At 43.5% G+C, this 19,336-nt stretch overlaps 1 protein-coding gene and 1 pseudogene across 4 annotated transcripts in view; one reads left to right on the top strand and one right to left on the bottom strand.

Annotated features, from left to right (window-relative positions):
• The window catches only part of OTUD7A (OTU deubiquitinase 7A), a 344,700-nt gene that overhangs the window by 14,828 nt on the left and 310,536 nt on the right, over positions 1-19,336 (top strand). The gene's annotated exons all lie outside the window — the stretch shown is intronic.
• LOC118908772 (centrosomal protein of 63 kDa-like) lies at positions 9,767-12,816 on the bottom strand (annotated as a pseudogene).

Here is a 19,336-nt window from a genome sequence, read left to right as displayed (position 1 = left end):
CAGACAGGTGGTGAGGAAGGAGATGAGCTCCCACCTCACTGCCCCCAGCTGCTTTGAGGGGAGATCCACCATGAGCTAAAATAACAGGAAGCTGAAGTCTCTAAATGTTTCCCTTCTTCTCTTCCAACCTTCCCATTTGTGGATACACAGGGGTGATCAGTCATGAGGATGAGTAACTGGAGGACTATGGCTTCAGAGAAGCCAGCAGGGCCGAGCCTCAAATCCCATAGACAGAAAATCACCAACAGCACCCAAGAATCAGTTGAAATGGCCAGACACCATCACTGTGCTATTGCACATTTGGAGAAAGGGCAAAATATTCCTGGCGTCTGGCAAGGACTGCATCCTGGGGTGCCCTGAACAACCAGAATGTGTGAGGTTTTGGAGAAAGTTAGCCCTCCGGTTGCTGGGAAGATGAGAGAATGAGCCATCCCTCTCCTGGTTTCTCCGGCCTCCCACAGTTGATGATTCATGTCTGGCATCAATTCTAGGACATTATTAGCCACTCTTCAAAGATTGCTGGTTACCACTGTCCTTCTCTTTCCTTTAACACTTGGTTATTTGTTGGGCCTGTCTGTTCCATCCTCCTGATTTTCTAGCCATTCCCTTACTTTATTCTTCCAGCTCCCTGGACTGGACAGCGTCTTCGGTGCCCCCTTCCACTTTGCCGATGTGCCCTTTACCCAATCTACATCCAATCCACTATAAAACATAGCCACTTTTTTTTTTCTGTGATTGTATCACTCATCTTCATGAATTTTCTTTATTTACCATATCCTTGGTCTTTTTAAAAGTGTCATAGTGTTTTCTTAGGGTTTTGATCACTTTAAAAAAAGCTTTACTCCATCACCTAAACAACATGTTAGTTTCTGAGTAATAACTTGTTACTGGAACTTCTTGGTGGTGGTGGGCAACTGGGTGTTTGTGCCTGGCCCCACCGTTCACTGGATCTGATGACGCCTGTTCTTGGGGAGTTGCTGTTTGTGATTCTTTACTTGACTGCAGCCTCCTCTTTGGCCTGGCTTCACGGTGGCTGCATCTGGCCAGTGAGGTTGTATTTGCTTCAGTCGGGTCCCCAGGGTGCTGCGAGCCTGGGGCCATCTTGCATGTTAACTCCTTGGGCTGGTAGCTGTGAAGACTAGGTGGCTGTCTGAGCTGAGGGCCCTCGGAGCCTGTGCCCTCTCTCTTGTGCAGCCTGCATCGAGAGTAGTGGGAGTGCTTTGTGTGTGACAGTGATGCAGTGGGTGGGTAGGTCAGGACGCGTCTAGCCACAGGCTACATCCTGAGGTCCTGTTGAACAGGTGGCTCTCTCAGAAGTTAGAAACAGCTTGGGAAGTGGAACCATCAAAGGACAGGGCAATAACCAGTACGTTTATGAGCCACTGCCTGGGAAGGAATGCCCAGGGAGCTGTTTCCTGACCGAGGGTTCCGTCATGGCTACAGCAGTGCTGGTCCCACTGGGGAGCTCCATCAGCTGTGCAGAGACAAAGGACAGGGTTGGCTGGCCCTTTGCAACGGAGCAATTTGTATTTCCTGGACATTTACTTATTTACTGCTTTTTATCATCAACAAGATTAAAAATACAAAGCATCGGGTGTGGAAGAGCATATTATATTCAGGAGATGAGTGCGAGTCAGTGCAGAGAAAGGAGGAAGGCAATACACTGATGGCTGGAATATTCTTGAGCCTCAGTTACACAGTTACATCAGTTACACAGATGACATGTAACTGGGGTTTCTTTTGCAAGCTCAATAATATAAAACCCTAAAAAGGAAGAAGCATAGAACATTTTAGACTATTGCCTACTATTGGGGAACCATTACTTTAAGTTCATGAGGCTAGACACCCATACACCCTGTCCCAATACCATACTGTGTGGCTGCCTTGCCCCATCTTGGCTGCTGGCTTCCCTGCTCTCCCTGGGTGCACAACAGAGCCTTCCCTTCAAGCCCTAACCACTGCCTCTCCCTTGGCACCTGTTGGTTTCCCTTTAAAAGCCCTGTTGCCCCTTACTCACTGCACCTTTACATCACATGCAGGTTGGGTCCCAGCTTCCAAAGGGCATGTTGAAAGCCTCTACGTTTGTGAATCTCACCTATGTATGCCTCCCTGGTGGTGATGGTGCTTTTCATAGTCATGACGTTGAAAGAGCTCTTTATATTTCCCAAAGAAGATACACTTAGCTGTGTTGCAAGCCCTTGCACCATTAATTGCCCCCACAAAGCCTTGCAGTAATCCCCCTGTCCACGTGCACACAGAACATTTGGAAATTTGAACTCATTTGTTGCTTCCCTGGCATGTGGTACTCATTACCAAGTCACTGTCACCTCCTTCTGGTAATAAAGGGTGGGGACATTATTAGTTGTACTTAGTGGAGGAGAACCTCCGTCTTGCTCTCTGCCGTGTTACCGCGCCCCTTTGATCCTTTCTGTCATATACTCAGCATCAGACAAGTGTGAGCCATGGCCCTGCTCTGGGCGCTGTCCTTCTGCATGCTGGCCATGAGGTGAAATTGTTTCAGGTGCGTACAGCACCAATTTCCTGTATGTACTCCTGGAAGGGCGTTTGAAGTGTTCATGTGATTTTGTCAGAGGTCCCCAGGTGTTCTCCTGTTACATGTTCAACTTTCTGTGCAGTCTGACCATGCTCTTTGCTCACCCTGACATACAGCACTCATTCCATGCAGCCTGATCCACCCAGAAGGTGTGCAGAGGTGGCGGACCCTCTGGGCGTCCTGCCTTCACATCATAGTCTGGGGGAGGGCAAGGGAAGAATCTTCACTGTTCCCTTCGGGCCATGAGCCATGCGGCAACTCTCAGTGTTCCGTTGATTCTGCTCTACACTTAATCTTTCCCTAAATCGCACTGCCATTGGCTTTGTGTCATCTCATTCATTCGACTGATGTTTTGTATAAACATTTTCTTTCTCATAAAAATAGTAAATACCCATTGGAAAAATACCTATCAGAGAAGTAGTAGTCCTGTATGCTAAGAATCTTTCATCTGTCCTATTTTCCTTTTTACCTGGCATTATTTCTTGAGCCTTTTCCACATTATTAAATATTCTTCTTAAACCGAGGTTTCCGCGGCCACATGGCACTGCATTGACTGAATGTGCTGTGGTTGGGGAACTGATTATTGATTGAGGGCTCCCTGAGGGCTGGGCGCTGTGGCTTGGCTGTGGTTGTGCTCCAGGTCAGACAGATGGATGGTTTGTCACCAGCACGGCGGTCACTGAAGACGAGAGAGCCACAGGTCTTGGCCGTTCCTGTTTCTGAGTGCCACTGTCAGCATTCTCCTGTCATTCCTGGTCTTTGGGTTTTCAGTGGGTCCCCTTTAAGAATTTTATTCTAGTCTGTCACACATGCTCATTCCAGCTTTCTCAGTGACAGGATACCCAAAAAGTTGATAAGTCCCTATCCTTCCTCCATGAGCTACCAGCACAGAAAAATAAAGGACCACCCGGACCCAAGACAGAACAGCGGCCGCCTGTGTCCTGGTGGGAAGAGCTAAGCCCGCTGGGAGGGAGGTGTGCAGATCAGATTCCTGAGATCTGGATCCCTTTGGGATTTGACTTGGGGGATATGGAGGAAGTCAGGAAACCTGGAATGGCAGGAGAGGCTGAGAAGACAGGAGATAGAGGCTGGAGGGACTGTGACCAACAGTGAATGACCTACACCCAGACGAGTAGGCCAGAGTGGCAGAGTTGGGGGGCAGGAGGCAGGGGAGCCTGTCCATGCAGAGGGGTGAAGCCGGCTGGAGGCAGACACTGGAGGAAGGAACCGCTGGAACAGCAAGTGCCTGGCATCCTGCCCTCTCGGGGCCACGTCCTGAGAACTGCCTCTGATGGGCCCCAGGTCTGTGGGCCCATTGTGCTCTGGAGTTCCAGAACAACAAAAACAACTCCCCCTCCCCCTTGGGGAGAGCTGGCTTCATGGAGTCAGAGGAGCAAGATGAGGGGTGCACATGGCTGCCAGGCTGCCCCCCCAGCATTGCTGGCCGGGTCCTGAGGGTGCTCGTACCCAGCTGCCTGTTGCAAAGCTGGGCAGAGCAAGGACAGGAGAATCAGACGGGGTCCTGGGCCTTGTGCTGCTCAGCGGTGTCCTCCATTTCACCTCCCCTTGAGACAGAGGGTCCAGGGCATGGGATACGGTGTGTGTAGACAGCAGAGAAGCAGGCGTGTGCTGTCCGGGTGCGGGGGAGGGGGCGGCGGTGCTGGGCGAGGTGGGGAAGGCCAGCACATCAAAGAAAGCTGCTTTTAAAAATTATTATTTTGAAGTAAGCAGTAAGATGGGAATGGAAGGGTGTTTGAATGGCAAGAAATCAATTTACTGATGGGAAATTTTCGGAAGATATTTCCAAATGAACAAGTGATTAAGGGTCATCATCATCTCCTGATATTCAAATTTCCCATCAAAGTGATTATGTCCCTGGAACTTTGGGTGGACTTTATAGAGAAGATTAATAAATTTTGATTTGAAAGTTGCAGTTTATGTATCCACTCAACCAAACTCCCAGCCCTCTGAACCTGGCGGGGTGGTCCTCACTGAGGCGCATGTGTCAGCTGGGAGAGACTGGCTCTGGGGCATCTCAGGCCGTCCGAGGTGGCTTAGGTGCAGAGCCCATCCCACACAGGATAGAGGTGTGTTCTGGGACTTCATACCGTGGGTGACAGGCCAGGCCTGTAGCCCTTAAATTATCTTGTTTGAGTCGTAGAACAGAAAACAATAAGTAAGTAAACAGGTCCACAAGAGTAACTGTGACACAGCCAGTGTGTGTACACCATCTCCAGGCTCAGCAAGGGCACATTTGACATGTTGGCAGAAAATGTGGCCATTGCCTGCTGTAATCCTGTGAAGTGTAAGCAGTACAGACTCTCATTTTAAAGTTGTAGATTTTAAAGGAAGGGTTGGAATCATAGTGAAAAAAAATCACTGTCAGAACATGTTTTGAAGAGACCAGTATTAATGAAGCCACAATTATTGTGTTTATTTTTGAGAAAAACATTTACAAGTTTTTGTTACATGGGAGATGAAGGATCACCCAGCAGGTGGGCGAGAGAGTTGTTTCCGTGTGTCAGAGGCACCTTGCCACAGCACTGGCCTCCTTGGCCGGCAGGAGGGGAATGGTGGGGGCAGTCTTTAGGCTCCCAGGATTGGTTTGCCTTCCTCTCCTTTCCATCATCAGGTGAGGTCTAAGATCTGCACAGGTGTAAGACTGAACATGCAGGCACATGGCTTAGGCTCAGCAGTGTCCCCGCAAACCCTCAGCCCATGCTTTCTGGGTACTGGAAGCATGAATTAGGAAGCTTGACGCCTTAGCGTTTGGGTTCTTTGGGGGCAAGTAGCTAATACAAAACCATCTCCTGGAATGCGGTGAATTTGGTATTTTCTTCTGTTCTGCTCTTGCTGAAGTCAAGAGAGATGCTTTAAATAGGGAAGCAGCGATGTCATTCACAGGTGCCTTCCAAGCACTAAGTAGGTCAGGGTTTTGTCACGGTTTTGACGAGATCACAGGTGAGTCACCATAAATTTGGAGAGAGTCACGAATCTTGTCAGAATTCAGAGTACATTTATGATCTAGTTAAATAGCATGCCTTGATTCTTGGCCCACGGGTTGTCCTTTTGGCCCCCTCGCCCCACACATGGCACAACCTCTGCTTAAACCAGCCAGCAGAGGGCTGGGTGCCCACTTGCCCTCACTACTGGCTGAGGAAAATCTTTCCTGCTTGACTGGTAGGAAAAACCAAGTCCTGGGGGGTGGCAGGAGGGAACCATCGCTTCTTCCTTATGGACTGCTTTTTATAGAAACATAACCACATGCAGAAAGCTGCACATCGTAAATGTTCACACACTAAACACACCCAGATCAAGGTGCTGGCACCCGCAACCCTGCCTGGGGTAACCGCTGTCGTGGCTTCTCATGCCATAGATTGGTGTGGCCAGTTAGTGCATTCTGTGCAGGAGCTCTCACAGCACGTGGGCCCTTCGGTCTGGCCCCTTTCCCTTCCTGATGTTTGCAGGGTTTGTCCAGGTCCTGGTGTGTGGCTGTAGCTCACTAATTCCCAATGCTGTGTAAATATCCAATATTGGTGGGCATTTGGGTAGTTTCCAGTTTGGGGTCTTATAAGCAGTATGGCTTTACTCATTCTGAAACAGTCTTTTGCTGAACATTTGGATATGTTTATATTGGGTGCATTCCTAGGAGTGGAATGGCTGGGTCACAGAGATTCATGGCTTCAGCTTAGGAAATACTCCAGCTTCTGAAAACCACACTTTCTCCAGCAGGTAGTAACCAGAATGAGGTTTTTCAGGTAGAGTAAATAGAGTTATAGAGTGTATTTTGGGTTGATAATCAAGCAAGAATCTGAAAGTACTTTAGTTAGCAATTATTAGTAATCTGAGAGAAGAGAACTGGTCTTTAAAGAGATGAATTCTGCACTTAAATTAGGAATTTTTATTCTGGTTTCTGCTTGTGCAACTCAGTTTACTAGGCTCAGATCATGTCATCTACCAATAGATTGTGTCCTGCCCTTGACAAACCCACTCCAGGTGGGGAGTAAGAGATAGGATCATTAGGTGGGCAAAGGCAAAGAGGAACTGCCAAATTTCACTGTCTGCTTGCCAGTTAGGCTGCAGAGGCTACATCTTGTATTAAGACATGTTTCAGAACGGCACTCAGATGCTAAGGGAACCCACCACACAAGTCACATTTATGTAGCACTTCATGATTTAAGCCAGGTTTTCAGACGGCATCACCCCTCAGGGGGAGCAGGGAGGATGTTACCCTCTTCACACATGAGGAAATGAAGTTTGAGTTAAGTTCCTTGCCCAGGGTCTCAAAATGACTAAGAAAAGGGAGCCTGGCCTCTGTTTTCTGGCCACAAACTCCACGACATTCTGTCGCCCCACAGGCCCTTCCTCCATTTGTTAAACAGTAAATTAAAGGTGGTACTTTATTTTACAATGATTATTAGTAAGTTTACCTAAGCAACTGGCTACTTTGGGCTTGGTGGCGGTTTGCCTTTACAACGTCTGTCTCACAGACGACAGGGAACTGTCTTAAGCAGTGGGATGTGACTGTCCGTTAGGTGGTCCTACCAGCCAGAAACCAACCTTTTGTTGCGATTTCAGGAATTTCAGGTAATGGAAAGTAGTCCTACTGAGTAATGTGGAATCTAAATCTTCAAGAACATTTTGGAAGTAGTATAGATTTTAATGTTTCCTGTTTGTGTGTGTTTTCTGAAACCTGAGAGTTCACCTCAAAAGCATATTTTCCCAAACTACTGAATCTATTAACAGAAAAAAAAGACTGAAAAATAGTCTCATTAACTTCATGGTGTGTCTGTCATCAAAGGCAGCCTGATAACCTCCAAAGGACTCGATGTCACCTTTGATAGTTCTAATAGGAAACAGGCTACTGTTTGAAGGGGGAGCTTTGAGCTTTGATTGTGTAATATCTTGTAAGGTTACTTCAGAAACTACTGCCTGTGTCTGGAAATTGTTAACGGGAAATGTTCGCTAAAATAGGTTATTTTTATTATCAAAAGAGATTTTATCTCTTGAAAATAGTTTTGTTGAGGTCTAACCAAGTTCAAGAGCTAAAGACAAAAACAAAACAGCATCAGCAGCAATGACAATAACTCTACACATATTTTTTTAAGTAAATAAAGCAACTGATAACTAAGTCATTTGTCTTTTGCATCAATGTTAAGTGACCCCACACAGTATCTCCCAGGAATGTGATTAGAGTTTTTAATGTTGTATAAGAATCCCAGCCTCGGAGTGAGGGCTTCCATCCCAAACCAGCACCGCGTGGTGTTTGCACGGAGACGGCTGCTGTTACTTGTACTGAGGACCTGGCCGGAGAGGCACCTCCGCAGAACTGGTCCCTTCCCACACACAGTAGTTCCTTGTTCCGTGTCAAGACACCACGTGTTAGTGATTTGGGCTATGGACACACAGGTTTGAACTTCTTCCTTGGACGTGAGGTCCTACAACATGCCCTGAATTTCAGATTTATGTGCTCTCACTTTTGATAGCCATGGTGATGGTGAACTCCCCTCACACATGCGTCTGTGAGGGGGCGTCTGGCCGTGCACCGTCACCCCCACTTGCCATCACACACGTTGCTGCACCTGTGCTGAGTGGATGCCAGCTCAGGCTTCAGGCAGAGGGGTGCGTCTTTGGAAGGCTGTGTCCGGCTCCCCTGTATTAAAGAGTCAAATTAGGGTATATTCCCTTTAGAGTTCAATATAAAATCACTTTGAGCCCAGCTGGTCACCATACATCCACTCTTTTTCATTTAGTCGGCGAGCCCTCACAGTGTTTGCAGTCCTGCTGACAGTACTGGAAGAAGAAACAGGAGCATGGACAACGGGGTCCTGCTCTCCGGAGAGCACAGCGGTGACTCCAGCTGCGGGCCAGCGCCTGGGGCCTGTGGCTGCTGCTGGCCCAGGAGGAGGAGGACGAAGCCATGCCCCAGACCTGTGAGCTGTGCTTAAAAGCATGCTGCAAGCCAGAGGAGGTCTGGGCTCCACCAGCTGTCCCTGTGGCAGTGCCCTGGCACCAGAGGCTGCAAGAGCAGCACACCCAGCCTCACAGAACTCGACCACAGGCCAGCCCCCTGGTGGGGTCAGCCCCAGTATGTCCCATCCGTTCTCATGGTTTGCGATCTCAAAGATAAGGTCTGGCCATGATCAGATGTGCTTTGGGCCTGGTCCCTCTGGCTATTGAGTGGATAATTAGGGGTGGAGAGGCTGGAGATCATTTAAGAGTTCTGGGGTCCCTCCTGATCATGAGGAGTAGTGGGGGTTCCTTCATTCGGCCTGGGAGTAGGGTGGTGAGAGCATTCAGGAGTGTTGGCCCTTCAGGTCCCAGAGAGAGTTGACGGAAGCTTAGACTCGTGTGGTGGGGATGGAAAGATCTGGTGAGGTAAGATGACTAAGCTTTTGCTGGAGCAGAAAGTTTTTGTTTCCATTTTCATTTTGATGAAGTACAATTTATTATTTTTAACTTGAGGTGTCACATCTAAGGACTTTTCACCTAGGTACTACAAGTCTGGTAGTAATGATTTTCTCTAAAATTTTACAATGTTGCATTTAAACCTATGACCAATTTTGAGTTAAGGTGTGACTATTCGGTGGAATTTCAATTGTTTGTCTGTGAATGTCTACTTGTTCCATCTCTGTTATCCTTTCTCCATTGAATTGTTTTTCACCTTTGTCAGAAATCAGTTGGCTGTACTTAATGGGTCTATTTCTGCTTCCTTTTCTTGTTTAATTCCGTTCCGCTGATCTGTGTGTGTATATCCTTCTACCAGTGCACCTCTGCTTTGATGGCTGCAGCATAATAGTAACCCTTAATGCATTTCACTTGTCTTCCAAAATTATGTTTGCTTTTCCAGTTTCCAGTTCCATTGCCTTTCCATAAATATTTTTGAATAAGCTTGTCTATATCTACAAAAACGTCTTGCTGGGATTTCAAAAGGAATTTGGTGAAAATTGACTACTAAGTTGTCTTCTAACCCGTGAGCATAGTACATCCCTCCATTTATTTGGATTTTATTTCATTTCTTTCATTGTCTTTTCAAAACTTTGAATATATAAGTCCCATAAATGTGCTGTTTGATTTATATCTATTTTATTTTGAATGATTATAAATCATACTGTGTTTTAATTTCAGTTTCCATGTATGCATTGCTAGAATGTAGAACAGGGTTGACTTCTGTATGGTGATTTTTTTTTTGTCTAGTAAAGTGATTTATTTTTATAGGTTATTGCTGGGAAAAGTCCTTCAAACAAACCAGTGCAGTGAAGATGCCTTTGAGAACTATCAGCTTCTCAGATTTCTTCACAAGTTTAAGTATGTCTCACCTTTATGATTTTTATATGTTCAACGCTTTTAAAGAGCTGCTACTTCAATGACAGTAACTCTTTGGGGTTTATTTTTATTTCCAAGTTTGTAATTTTTTTTTAAGTGGCTACTTCAAGATGGTGAACTGTTTTTACTGTCTTTTCACTCTCCCTTTTTAGTTCCTTAATATGGGCATCCAGGCCCTCTAGAATATGATGAGACCTCAGTTCCTCCTCTTCCAAAAATCTTACAGTGATTGAACCAAGGGGAGATACAGGCAAGGGACTCTCATGTAAACCTAATTCCAATTTCACCACCGTTTCAGAAAGATGACGATTTTCTAACTTGAGTGACTCCATCTGATCCAAAACCTCCTTATGCTCGACTGTTTTTTCTTCTGCCTTTTGTATCTCTGCCTTGAGTTTCTTTTCCATGTCAGGGGAAGAACTTTTGGCAGAAGCAATCGTGATATCTCGCTGATGTAACTTCCGAGTTAGCTGGGAGATTTCCATCTTCATTCTTTCTAATCCAGAACTGTTACTTTGTTCAGCCTGTAAAATCTGTTCTTTCAGCTTGTTAATCTCTGCCCTTTACTCATTGTTATGTACTTCCATTCTCTTCAGCTTTTTGTATTTTTCCATTAGTTCTTGGCTCAGCTGTTTACATGTTGCGCTCACAGACTCCAAGCCGCCTTCCAGACAAGTCACCTCAGCTTGCAGGAGTTCTTCACTATTGTGGGACACATCCAGTTGGGAAAGCACATTGTCTAATGCCTCCTGTCCCTGACAGGTGTTCCTCTTTCTGCCTGAGGCTCCTCCAGTGACCTATGGCCTCTACTGTGTGCTGAGAGTCAGTTGCCTTTAATTTTTTTATTTTGGTATATTAATATAAAATCACATGAGCAACATTGTGATTACTAGATTCCCCCCATTATCAAGTCCCCACCACATACCCATTACAGTCACTGTCCATCAGCATGTGGGATGCTATAGGGTCACTACTTGTCTTCTCTGTGCTGTACTGCCTTCCCCGTGCACCCCTGGATGTTATGTGTAGTTGCCTTTAATTTTGCTGGTAGCTTTTCATTTTGCATTGCCTCATGGATGAAATTTTCTTGTGACTGAAGAGCTGCCTTGAGTTTTCTCTTTTCTTTCTGCAAAACCTCTAAAAGTTTTTCAGAGTCCCTCAATTTTTCTTCTTTTTGCCCCTGTTCTTTATAACAGTGATAATAGTTCTAACCAAGTAATTGACCTTCATGGTGAGGCGCTCTATCTCCAACTCACTGGCACAGACAGTATCACCGGCCCGCTCCAGCTTACTGCTCAGATGCTGAATTTCTCACTGGCTTGACAGTTCCACAGACTCTAATTTCTGTTTCTGATTGGCAAGCTGAGCCTGAATTATCTCTGATTGTTCAGCCAGAGCCTTCCTTTGTGCCTCCAGAGAAGATACACGTTGCCGATAAATCAAGAGTTGCTTCTCCCAGTCCAGTGATTTCTGATGAAATTCCTCAGTTTTTCCAGTTAACCTCTGAATTTCAGACTCATCTTCTCTGTGATTAAAAAAATTTTTTTTATTAAGGTATTATTGATATAGACTCTTATGAAGGTTTCACATGAAAAAAACAATGTGGTTACTACATTTACCCATATTTTCAAGTCGCCACCCATACCCCAGTGTGGTCACTGTCCGTCAGTGTACTAACATGCCACAGATTCACTATGTGCCTTCTCTGTGCTACACTCTTTTCCCCGTGATCCCCCACACCATGTGTATGGAACATAATACCCCTCAATCCCCTTCTCCCTCCCTCCCCACCCCTTCCCTTTGGTAACCACTAGTCCCTTCTTGGAGTCTCTGAGTCTGCTGCTATTTTGTTCTTTCAGTTTTGCTTTGTTGTTATACTCCACAAATGAGGGAAATCATTTGGTACTTGTCTTTCTCCGCCTGGCTTATTTCATTGAGCATAATATTCTCCAGCTCCATCCATGTTGTTGCAAATGGTGGGATTTGTTTCCTTCTTATGGCTGCATAGTATTCCATTGTGTATATGTACCACCTCTTCTTTATCCATTCGTCTACTGATGGACACTTAGGTTGCTTCCATATCTTGGCTATTGTAAAAAGTGCTGCGATAAATATAGGGGTGCATATGTCTTTTTGAATCTGAGAAATTGTATTCTTTGGGTAAATTCCAAGGAGTGGGATTCCCGGGTCAAATGGTATTTCTATTTTTAGTTTTTTGAGGAACCTCCATATTGGTTTCCACAGTGGTTGAACTAGCTTACATTCCCACCAGCAGTGTAGGAGGGTTCCCCTTTCTCTGCATCCTCGCCAGCATTTGTTTTTCTTAGTCTTTTTGATGCTGGCCATGCTTAACTCTTCCCTGTGATTTTTGACATTTCCTCTGAAGTCCCTTATATGCTTTTTCTGTAGTTTTTCATAGCTTCTCTTCAGTCTGCCTAATTCTTCATGGAGTTTCTTTAACTCCTGCTTATACCCCGTGGCCATCTCTTGCTTGACCTTTTCATGTTCTACCTGCTGACGCCAATACTCCAATCTCTTTGTGATTCATATCCAGCTGACTCCTGAGAGTTTTAAGTTCCCGTTCACGGACATTAAAGCAAGCGTCTGCCCTTCCCATTCAGATTTTTTTTGAACCACCATTATGTCAGTGTGTTTCATGAGCTCCTGTAGTTCTCCCTCCCAGGATGTCAAAAAATCCCCATCGCGTCCCCGATTTTGAATTCCTTCCAGTAGAGCCTCCATCGCCAAATCCCCTTTGTTCTGGCAAGTGGCTGGCCGGGGCTGCCCGCTCGGCGCCGCCGTATCTCTCTTCGCGGGCCCGCAAGGTAGACGCGACGAGGCCGAGGGGCGGGGCGCCGGGGCGGCCCTGGGCCGGTGGGGGCGGGCCTAGTGGGCACCCCTCCGCTGCGGAGGCCAGCCCGGTGCCCTGGGGCCTCGCGGGCCGAGGCACCGGTGTTTGGTTATCTTTTATCTGTGACTTTGCATATGAATTCATTCAGTTCTTAATTTCCTGTTGATCCCTTAGGATTTTCTAAGTAGACAATTACGTTATCAATATGTAGCTTTATTTCTTCTATTTCAGTTTATGTGCCTTTTATTTCCTTTTTGTGCCTTCATGCACTTGCTCGAACTCCTAATACTGTGTTGAATAGCAATTGTGAAAGTGCTTTCTTGTTTCTGATCTTAGGGAGAAAGAATTCACTCATTAATTACGATAGTGACTGTAGCTTTTTCATAGATGCCCGTAATTATTTTGAGAAATGTCCCTTATATTCCTAGTTAGCTGAGTGTTTTTATCATGAATGTATGTTGAATTTTGTCATGTTTTTTTGAGGCAATTGATATGATCATGTTGTTTTTATATTCATCCTGTTAATATAGTGGATTATATTGCTTGGTTTTTGAATATCAAGCTAGCCTTGCATCCCTGGAATAAAGCCCACAGGTGTATAATTCTTTCTTTATATATTGCTAGCTTCTATTTGCAAATATTTCGTTTAAATTTGTTGTGCCTCTACTCATGTGGGATGTTGGTGCTTTTTTTTTTTGTAGTATTTTTGACTGCTTTTGATATCACAGTGGAGTACTGGCCTCATAAAATGAGTTGGGATATTGTCCTTTATAAGCACTTCTATGAAAAGAATCATGAATTAAATGTGGCATTCCAAGATTTTTTTTAGATATTCTCAACCTAAAATGATATAAGCATATGAAAAGTACAAAAAGAAAACCAGAGTACTTCAGAAGAGCTGAAAAGTGATTGTTATGCAAGTACCCTCTCCTAGGTTCTAACATGGCGGGTCCCAGGGAGAGCTGTGAAAGACGGCCTCTGTACTATAACGCTGCATTAGGGAGCATTTAAACGTTTTGGCACCTTTGAAGTCTGCCTGAAATATGAATCTTGAATAAGAGGCAAATTATGAAATAATGCTGAGTATCGGGGGAAAAAATTTTTTTTTTTTTAATATTGCAGTGAAGTTAACACAGGGAAAATATTTAGATATTGCGTTGGTTGCCTAAACTCACATATGCAATATTTAGATCTAGGTCTAAAAAATAGGGTAGTTTGGAGAACAAAGAGGAAAATATAACTTAAAAAAAATAATGAAACAATAACTTTATTTCCTGTTGATGGTGACCAGTCCGGTGGCCTGTGGCTTCGTCACTTGAGATGAAAACTCAGGAATGCCTTTGCCTTGTTCCTTGTTGTGTCACTGTTCTAGACGGTGACCAGCAGAGAGGGCTTTAGGAAGGTCAGGCAAGTGTATGCTTCCTTACAGTTACCAGATGAAGCCCAGAGAAATACGGGATTCCCAGTTAAATTTGCATTTCAGATAAATAACGGGTAACATTTTAGTTTTAGTTTGTCCCAAATATTGTGTAGGACATACTTAAATAAAACGTGTTGTTTTTCAGAAACTCATATTTAACTGGACATCCTATATTTTATCTTTTTTCTATATGTTAGCTTTTTTCCATATTTGTTTCTATACTTTGAACCCTGCTCATTTTCATTTGAGGAAGAGAATGTCAAAATCTTTATTGATCGTTTTATTAAATATAAGACAGTTGTCTTTGCCTGGCAGGTGAACATGATGGCAGATCTTGTGTGATATTCAATTTTTAAAAATTTTATTGGTGCCTGCAGCAGGGTGTTGAGCTCTGGCAGGGGTTCTGCACTTCCAGTACTAGTTTGTGCTCTGTATCACCAATGCCCACTCACACTTTCTATTTCCAGTGATCTCACTTCATTTGCCTTGCCAATGTCTAATTATTCAAAAAGATTCTTATCCACACATTCACACCTTGGTCCTATTTGCAGTCACCCTCTTAGAATGGTGCCTAAATTAGTGCCCAGACACTACAGATACATAATATTTTTTACATACTTCCTGGGTCAGATATATAAGTAGAAAGGCTTATCTCTTGCATGCTACACTTAAATGATTCACTAAATGATCCACCCTAGTAAGATTTCTTCTGGCATTATCTATAGTGCCTGGATTAAATGACTGGCCTGAAGTAGATATAATAGAACATCTCTGTCAACACGCTGATACCAACAAGAAGAGGCCTGCTTGGGAGAGAGCTCTTAGTGGTCATCCTGCTGTCTCTCTTTACAGCACACTGCTCCCTAGAGGCCCCTGTTCTGTTCTCTTCCATTTTCATACTGTTCCAGGCAGGTGGCAAAACACACTGTGAGCTTGAACCACATTGCTATGGGCAATGTTCTTATATCTGTTAGAATTTGTTTCAACCCAGAGGAAGGAAATACCCTTCCTTGACTATTGTTTGTGTTTTTGGCTGTTTTTTAGGGCACTTGAGGCCATTGGAATTACTACTACTAAAAACAAAGCTGAAGAGTAGTTCTCTTGTAAGGACCCAATACCCTGTAGCGTCAACTCAGAAAGAAACATAGGCAGTTTATCAGCAGCTAAAATGAAGGCGCCTGGCGGCCTTCCTGTTTCAATTGTAAGTTCCCAAAGAACCAGGGGCTCTGGATGGGGATGAGTTGGGGAGCACCCCTGGAGACAAAACACCAGCTTCCAGGGCCCATTTTCTTCATATGTTATAAAAACTGAAATCACTATTCACAAGTTTGATTGATTCTCAGATTTCTACAATTTCCAACTTCACTTAGAATACAGGTTAAAATATTCTTTGTGAAAGGCTGACCTTTTCACTCAATATAAAAATGAGAAATTTGATAATTGCTAATATCTCTCGAATTCTGAGGATATTTACATCTGGCCAAGTTCTAAAAGTGTCAAGAAATTGTAAATGTAACATTTTTGTATTGACCTAAATATGTTTTATTGGCCAATTTGTATAAATATAGGCATACCTTGGACACATTGTTGGTTTGGTCCCAGACTACCACAGTAAAGTGAGTATTGCAATAAAGCTAGTCAAACGAATTTTTTGGTTTCCCAGTACATATAAAAATTATGGTAGTCTGTTAAGTGTGTAATAGCATTATGTCTAAAAAGCAATGTAGATATCTTAAAAATACTTTATTGTTAAAAAATGCTAATTATCATTTGAGCTTTCATTGAGTCATAATCACTGACCACAGATCACCATAACAAATATAATAATAATGAAGAAGTTTGAAATATTGTGAGAATTATCGAAATGTGACCCAGAGATGTGAAGTGAGCAAATGCTGTTGGAGAAATGGGACTGACAGACTTGCTTGACACAGAGTTGTCAAAGTTTACGAACTTTTAATTTGTAAAAAACATAGTGTCTGCAAAGTGCAATAAAGTACAACAAATGAGGTTTGTCTGTATGTATTTGTTAAGAATTGGTCTTTCGGTGCTCAGAATGGGTATTTTACCCACAATTTTCATGTTGTAATAGGAAGGGAAGAAAAATTGCTACAATTCTATTACAATTTTGGGGGATGTTTCTGTACCCATTAAATCAGAATAAAGATTTTTCCAAATAGAAATTGGTGCTTTTGTAAATCTTTTCTGTTTCTTAACATTAACACTTAAACATAGAGAAACTTCTTTGGTTTCTAATAACTAGGAATTATACATATACTTACATTCAATATATATTGGCCAAACTTGTAATGGAAATACGCAGGGGAACTCATCAGAGTCAGGCATTTTGCGGAGACAGGGCTCTGGATTTAATCGCCTGGGCTTCTCTGCCTCAGTTCCCACCTGTGGAGCTCCCCAGTCTGCTGGGAGCTCATAATGTAAAATAAGCCCTCTATTTTTCCTCTGGGAAAGGAGCATAGAATTGCTTATTTCTTTAAAATGTATTAAGGATGTCACCTCACATCTATTAGGATGGCTACTATTTAAAAAAAACCCAAAAATACAGAACAGAAAGTAACAAGTATTGGCTAAGATGTCAAAAAATTGAAACCCTTGTGCATTGCTGGTGGGAATATGTAATGGTAGAGCCACTATGGGATACAGTATGGTGGTTCTACAAAAAATTAGAAGTGGAATTACCATATATATGTCTAGCAATGACTTCTGGGTGCACATGCAAGAGAAGAGCAAGAACTCTGAAGGGCATTTGTACACCAGTGTTCATAGCAGCATTATTCACAGGGGCCAAACGATGGAAACAACCCAGGTGTCCATTGACAGATGGACAAATAAACAAAAGGTAGTATCTACATCAAACAGAATATTAAAAGAAGGAAATTCTGACACATGTTACAACATGGATGGACCTGATGGCATCATGCTAAGTGAAATAAACCCATCACAACAGGACAAATACTGTCTGATTCCGCTCACAGGAGGTACTGTTACAGAAATTACTGGAAAAACCTGAACTGGATCACTGACAGAAGAACCAAGCGGCACTCGGAGGTCTTGGAGTGTTGAGGTTTATTTCACACCTGCGGGGCTCGGAGGGGAGTAATCTCCCAAGGTCTGAGCCCCAAACAAAGGCAAAGGGAGCAATATACATCTTTCTGCTTCTGTATCTGTAACATTCCTACGTGCACAGCAGGCGAGCAGGCAAGGGGGAGTAAGTTGGGAGAGTGGGTGCCTGGCAGAGCAGGGAGTGAAAGCGAGGGGGGAAAATGGGAATTTCTGCTGTCTTTGCGAACTAGAGAAGAGAAGGGGGCCACCTGGACTAAATTGCTGTCCTTGTAAATATTTCCCTGTCAGTACCACAGTAGTTAAATTCACAGAGACAGAATGTAGAGCGGTGGTGGCCAGGGGCTGGGGGAAGGTGGGAAATGGGGAGTTAGTGTTTAATAGGTACAGAGTTTCAGTTTGGGAAGATGAAAAATTTCTGTGGATGGATGGTGGTGGTGGTTGCACAGCAGTGTGAGTGTACCAAATGCCACTGAGCTGTACACTTAAAAGTGGTTAGAATGATAAATTTCATGTTGTGTGTATTCTACCATAATTTTAAGGAAGAATCAAGGATGTGTGCCTGTCTGGAGATCGAAAGATCTGTCTTTCCTTCCTGTGGATTACATATGCCACACTTGATCCTTGTAGGTTATATTTCAGGTTATGTGCCCTGAACCTATATAGTCTGCCCATCACTGAACACTGGTGTGGCTGAGGGTGACCCAGTGGAGGGGGCAGGATGCCTGAAGTAGCTCTGGTTCAGGCTGGAGGGAGGAGTCCAGACTCTCAGCCTGCCCGCCCAACTTTTTCTTTTTCATTACTTTGAAGTCAAATGATATGCACAAATTTTAAGTATACTTTTAGATGAGTCTTGATAAATACATGCATCTGTGTAATCTGTATCCTTATCAAGAATGTGGAACATTATCCGTAACATTGCACCAGGAAGCTCTCTCATGTTCTGCCTCCAAGCCCCTCTTCCCAGGCAACCAGGTTTTGATCTCTTTATCATAGATTTAATGTGCCTATTCTAGAATGTCATATGAGAAGAATCAAGCAGTAGGTACTCATCTCCACTCGGCTTAATATTCCCGGGAGCCATCTGTGTTGTTCCTTTATCATCGCTTCTTCCGTTTCATTGCTGTCTATTCCATTGTCTCATCATGCCAGGGGTGGTTTGGCCACTTTCTTGTTGCTGAACTGCTGGCCTGGTCCCAGTTTAGGGCTCTTATGAATAAGGCTGCTGTAAACATTTTTATACAAGGCATTATATAGGCAGATGCTTTCATTTCTCTTAGGTTAACATCTAGGAATGGAATTACTGAGTCAAAGGGCAGGTTTATAAAAGACCACCAGACCACTTAAACTCTTACCCACAAGACATGAGGGTTGTGATTGCTCTGCATCCTTGCCAACATTTGGTGGTGTCAGCCTTATTTCCTTTTTAAGACATTCCAGGGGGTATGCATATCATTGTAGTTTTAATTTGTATTTCCCTGTTAACTAATGATGTTGAAGCATCTGTCCAGCTCTTTTATCCATTTTTTATTAGTTTTTTTGTCTTTATATTATTGAGTTGTAGTTGGAACTTTTGAAAAGCAGAATTATAAACTTTTTATGAAGTTTACTTACCATTTTTCATTTATGGTTATTGTTCTCTCTGACCATTGAAAAACTTCTACCTATCTCAAGCCATGAAGATATTCTCTTATATTTCTTCTTGAAATTTTATAGTTTAGCTTTTACATTGAGGTTTGTGATTCATCTTAAATTGATTTTTGTGTATGTGGTGAAGTAGGGGTTGAGGCGCATTTTTTTCTATATGTATATCCAATTTTTCCAGTACCATTTGTTGAAAGGATCATCCTATTCATTCTAAATTACAATGGTGCCTTTATGAAAATTCAACTTACCATGTAAGTGAGGGTCTATTCCTGGGCTCTTTTTTCTGTTTCATTGGTTGATTTGTCTATCATTTTGCCAGTATCACACTGTCTTGACTATTGCGCCTTTACATCCCAAACTTCTGTCCACAGTATTTTTATAGCTTTGTTCCAGTGCAATACGGTAGATAATATGAACATTATTTGCTCACACTCACTTTCCTTCTGTGTAAAACAGT

The sequence above is a fragment of the Manis pentadactyla genome, chromosome 18, assembly GCF_030020395.1.
Source record: "Manis pentadactyla isolate mManPen7 chromosome 18, mManPen7.hap1, whole genome shotgun sequence".
Lineage (NCBI taxonomy): Eukaryota > Metazoa > Chordata > Mammalia > Pholidota > Manidae > Manis > Manis pentadactyla.
Note: the sequence above shows the minus strand (reverse complement) of the source record. Positions and strands in the feature narration are given on the sequence as shown.